The 5,718-nt window shown below is 35.6% G+C and overlaps 1 pseudogene; it reads left to right on the top strand.

Moving 5' to 3' along the window:
- Positions 1-365: 365 nt before the first annotated feature.
- LOC107733734 (protein NLRC3-like) lies at positions 366-3,474 on the top strand (annotated as a pseudogene).
- The last annotated feature ends 2,244 nt before the right edge of the window (positions 3,475-5,718 follow it).

Below are 5,718 nucleotides of genomic sequence, written 5' to 3'. Positions count from 1 at the left end.
AAATGGATTCATACACTCAGCAGTTTCTAAAACTATTGATCTGAAAGTTGGACTGACAAAATTATCTTCATTTGTTGTCTCTACATAGTATAGGTTAGTTAGTATTAATTATTTAAATACTGTGTAGACTAGTGTACTTTGGTAAAGTGTTCACAGCCAAATTGAAACTAATATATTGAGTAATACTGTATATACTCAAGAGTTTCAATAGCACTGCTTAATCAAATGAGTCTCTATAAGAAGCGAGAGGAGGAGGAGGAGGAGGATGTTCATACATGTAAAGCAGCATCTCCAGAACCCAGCAGTGTGTCTGTGAAGAAGAGTAACGCATCCATGATAGGCCCTCCTTTTCTCAGTGCTGGAACAGTGACCCCTGACCCTGAGTGAGTTTACATTTGATTTCACTGCTACAGTGAAATCACATGTAATTATTATTTTCAAAAATACTTTTAGATGTTGAATTAGAATATTTTTTAATCTTTGGTAGTTGGTAAAGCCAGTTTTAATTGTGTAGTGCTTTTTGCAGTATATATATTATCTCAAAACACCTTTACAGAAGAAAACTGGATTTACAGCTCCCATTTACAAGGCAAAGTTAAGTGAAAATTCAGCACAACACTGGAATACATACATCTAATGAGAATGCTTTTCTTTTGTCTCTATTAGTGTGCGTCTTTGCAGAACCTTGGACTGAGAAGTTACATCTGCTAAATAAACAGGTGCTGAATTCAAAATAGTAAGAGTAGTATACTAGTACGCCCAAAAATCCCAACAGAAACTTTAACTTCAACAGGTCCACACATGTACATATCAATCCACAAATGCATGCAATCCAAACACACTCTATTCATAAATCCATGAGGTGGATGAATGTTTTCTTTGCTCACATTTCTCAAATACCCAGAAGTATGAGTGATTTAATGCACAAATAAATACTGAACTGTTTGTATTGGTCTTCCTCGAGATGCCTGAAGTTCCAAGAAAGCATATACTTTAGTTTAAATAGGTTTTCAAACAATTTGTATATTAAAACTAATAAATAATTTGCGAGAATTATATTATTAGAAATACATCATGAATGAAACAATTTTCTCATTTTACTAAAAAAAAAAGAATTAAAATATTACCTGCAAAAATATGATTGCTAATTAAAATAATTCTAAATTATTTTTATAGCACTTTTCTATAGCCTAGCGGCTATCATATATGTCTAAAGAATTGTTGTCTGTCTACAATTGTATGTATTCTTGGATTATAATGTAATGATCCAGTCACCTTGCCATTTTGTTCCCACCATTATTCCCGATGGATGGCTTCAGAAGTATTTAGTAGTATGCAAGTTGTAAAATGGTGCTCATTTACACTACAACTAGGCTACAGCTGATGTGAATGACCAATATCAGCACAATAACTGTATGATAATCATAACCGCAGCTTACAGACATGTTTTTTTCTGACAGTTGTCTGTTAAACTGACACTTCTGTCTAATTGTGGGATCCAATTAGATCTTAGAGTTCAATGTGCTGTAAACATTGGTAATTGTTTTTCTGAGTTGTAATGCTTTTTTACAGTCACAGTTTTTCTGTTCATCTCACTGTTTCTTCAGAGTGAAGAGAGCTGATGTGATCAGATCAGTGACGTCCCGTCTGACCTGCACTGACTCCGGCTGTCAGACCCTGATCAGACAGAGAGTCAAAGACCAGCACAAAGCCAGCATGAAGCACAAGCATGAGAGCTTATTTGAGGGAATCAAACTTGAAGAGAATCAAACCCTCCCGAACAGGATCTACACACAGCTCTACATCATAGGGGAGAGAGTGAAGGGGTGAATGAAGAACATGAGGTTTTACAGATGGAGAAAACAGCCAGAACACAAGACACTCCAATCTACTGCAATGACATCTTTAAACCCTTACATGAACCAGGATGTGAGGAGAAAGACAAAATCAAGACTGTTCTTACGAAAGGCATCGCTGGAATTGGAAAAACCGTCTCTGTGCAGAAGTTCATTCTGGACTGGACCGAGAGAAAAGCCAATCAGGATGTAGATTTCATGTTTGTGCTTCCATTTCGAGAGCTGAACTTGATTAAAGATCACCAGTACAGTCTTCACAGACTTCTGCTGGACTTTCATCCTGAACTTCAAGATCTGGACTCACAGATTTATGAGGAGTGTAAAGTTGTGTTCATCTTTGATGGTCTGGATGAAAGCAGAATTACATTGATGTTTTCAGACGATGAGAGAGTTCTTGATGTGAATGAGTCTTCATCAGTGAGTGTGTTGATGTCAAACCTCATCAGAGGAGAGCTGCTTCCCTCTGTTCTCATCTGGATCACCTCCAGACCAGCAGCAGCCAATCAGATCCCCTCAAAATACATAAACCTTGTGGCAGAAGTTCAGGGATTCAATGAGCCTCAGAAGGAGGAGTATTTCAGGAAGAGAATCAGTGATGAGCATCAAGCCAGCAGAATCATCTCACACATTAGAAGATCAAGAAGCCTCCACATCATGTGTCACATTCCCGTCTTCTGCTGGATCTCAGCCTCTGTGCTTCAAAACCTCCTGAAACATCACAGTGCAGAAATCCCTCAAACTCTGACTGAAATGTACATCCACTTCCTGCTGACTCAGATCAACATGAAGAGTCAGAAGTATGATGAGAGAGATCCAGAGAAACTCCTGAAGTCCAACAGAGACATGATTGTGAAACTTGCTGAACTGGCTTTCAAACAGCTGATGAAGGGCAATGTGATGTTCTATGAGGAGGACCTGATTGAGAGCGGCATAGACGTCACTGATGCTTCAGTGTATTCTGGGATTTGCACTGAGATCTTTAAGCAGGAATCTGTGATTCATCAGAGGAAAGTTCACTGCTTCATACATCTGAGCTTTCAGGAGTTTCTAGCTGCTTTCTTTGTGTTTTACTCCCATGTAGACAAGAATGAGGAATCACTGAAGCCATTATTGAATAAAAGATATCGCTGGTACAGTCGGACAAACTCTCTGTATGAGCTACTAGAAGCAGCAGTCGATAATTCCTTACAGAGTAAAAATGGACACCTGGATCTTTTCCTGTGGTTCCTGCTGGGCTTCTCACTGGAGTCCAATCATAGACTTACAGGATCTACTGACACACACAGTGAACCGCTCAGAGACCATCAAGAAAATCACACAGTACATTAAAGACAAAATCAAGGGTAATGAATGTCTCTCAGCTGACAGATGCATCAATCTGTTCCTCTGTCTGCTGGAAATGAAGGATCAGACTCTGTACAGAGAGCTTCAGGAGTTTATGAAATCAGAGAATCGCTCAGTGAATCAACTCTCTCCGTCTCACTGCTCAACGATAGCCTACATGCTTCAGATATCAGAGGAGGTGCTGGATGAGTTTGATCTGAAGAAATACAACACATCAGATGAGGGTAGAAGGAGACTGATACCAGCTGTGCTGAACTGCAGAAAAGCTCTGTGAGTATTAATTTATGTAATTTGAGATTAAATCATGACACTGTTTTCTTTAACATGACAATAATTTTGTCACGAGCTTGTGCAGAACTTCAGTAAAGTTTAGTTAAATTGTAAGTCATTTAGTTACTTCATGAGATCCACTGTGTACTATATTCGCTTCAGCTTTTGTACCAAAAAATAAAAAAGTTTATTATGACAGAAGGCTCCAGAATTCCTGTAACCATACATAAGACAAGCTGTTTGGATGGATGAATTTCCCCAATCTTTTTCTGACCCTTAGAATTAAACAGGCATTTTGTGTTCCCAGACTCAGGAACAGCACATTATATAATTATATATAATTTTATATAATGTATTATGTTGTTCTATAGCAATATATTAGTTAAATGTCAGCTAGAGTAATATTATCTACTTTTGATGTTTCCTGCTTCACTTTACTGTAATGGGTGTTTTAGCACTAAATTGATGTTGCTGATAAACCATATTTCATCCTGTGTTACAGACTTGCTAACTGTTATCTCACTGATCAGTGTACATTTTCTGAAGACCTACTTTGACTGACGCTTTGTTAGATTGTAAAAACACTGATCTCACGCTGGCTCTGCTTAATTCCATATGTAAGTTGATGTTGTGTTCTCAGTGTTATGGTAAAGCTGACCTCATTCACTTCACTGCACCTGTTGGATTGCTGGACATCTGCTGTTCACTCAGAGCGTCAGAGACAAAACCCTAGCTATCAGACTCCCAGCTTTGTTTATTACTTAATCATTTTATAAAGATAATGAGAAAAAATACATCATTAACTAACCTGCTCCCCTGCTTGCTAAGGTCACTGTGAAATTTAGTTTGAGAGAATTTGATTATATAAACCAGTAGCCTAATATATTTGGTTATATGTTGTTGTATACACAAATATTTTCTCATTACCTTTTTATGTCACTGCTTTTATTGAGCGTTTGTTATATTACATGTATATATGCATAAAACAAGGTTGAACTGTATGTATGTATACATTTAAAATATATAAAACTGAATTTAGTTATAAATTAATTCACTCACTTACTAGTTTTGAAATTAATTCATTAAATATGCACCCTTGCTCTGCTCCAGAGTTTGAAACGAGTTCCCAGGGACATGCGCAGTCCTTTAAAGTTGGTCTTGGGGATGGAGCATAGAAATGCAATAAACTTTTTTTTTAATTTTTTTATTAATTCAGATTTAACAATTGGGATTGAGAAGGGCTGAGTGAAGTGATATGTGAGAAAATGTGTCCTTAAATATTATTTACTCACTACCCATATTCCAATTACTCACAAATTGTCTCACTGTGTGTGTGTGTGTGTGTGTATATATATATATATATATATATGTATATATATTATGCATTTCTGTTTTAAATGCACAAATTAATCCAATGTTGATTAATCATGTTAACTCATGAAGAAAGGTCATATTTAAGATCAATATTAAAGAAAACAAAATCAGAAATAATATTTTGCATAATGAAAATGAAGTATTTACGATGAGATTTTTTTACATTACAGTTTTTAAACATTATTTTCATGACAAATGAGCACTTTTCTCCCCAAAATTCACAATACTGTAACACAAGAAATTCTTGTTCTCATTACAGTAATACAGTAATGAAAGTCTGGATGCAGTGATTTTTAATTAAAATAAGCATTAATTAAATTCAGTAAAACAGATACTGCCATATTGTATGATTTTTTTTCTAATTTTATATTTAATTTAATACTTTAGCACTATTTCAGTATTTTCTTTCACATGCACTAATGCATTTATTTAATTATTATTTTTGCAGTAATGCAATTGTCACAAAAAAAAAAATCATAAGGCTCCTAAAATAGGTTTGATTTTCTTTATGCAAAATATAAGTTTATAAATTCTCATTTGATTTTAGAGTTGAAATCTGACCCCGACATTCTTGACAGGTTTTTGTGAGATTTACCTACATAATGGATTGTTGTTTTTGGTTTATAGCTGTTATAACAGCTGTTTAAATGGTCTTTCCTGCTACAGTAACTGTTTACAAGTTGGACTTTACATAAGCTTGATTTGCCAGACACAAAACTAATGAAGTTAAAGGGGTCATATGGTGCGATTTCAATTTTTCCTTTCTCTTTGGAGTGTTACAAGCTCTTGGTGCATAAAGAAGATCTGTAAAGTTGCAAAGACTAAAGTCTCAAATCCAAAGAGATATTCTTTATAAAAGTTAAGAGTCAGCCAC

Source organism: Sinocyclocheilus rhinocerous, unplaced genomic scaffold (genome assembly GCF_001515625.1).
Source record: "Sinocyclocheilus rhinocerous isolate Xijiao unplaced genomic scaffold, SAMN03320098_v1.1 scaffold853, whole genome shotgun sequence".
Classification (NCBI taxonomy): Eukaryota; Metazoa; Chordata; class Actinopteri; order Cypriniformes; family Cyprinidae; genus Sinocyclocheilus; species Sinocyclocheilus rhinocerous.
This window is presented reverse-complemented; position numbering and strand designations above follow the sequence as displayed.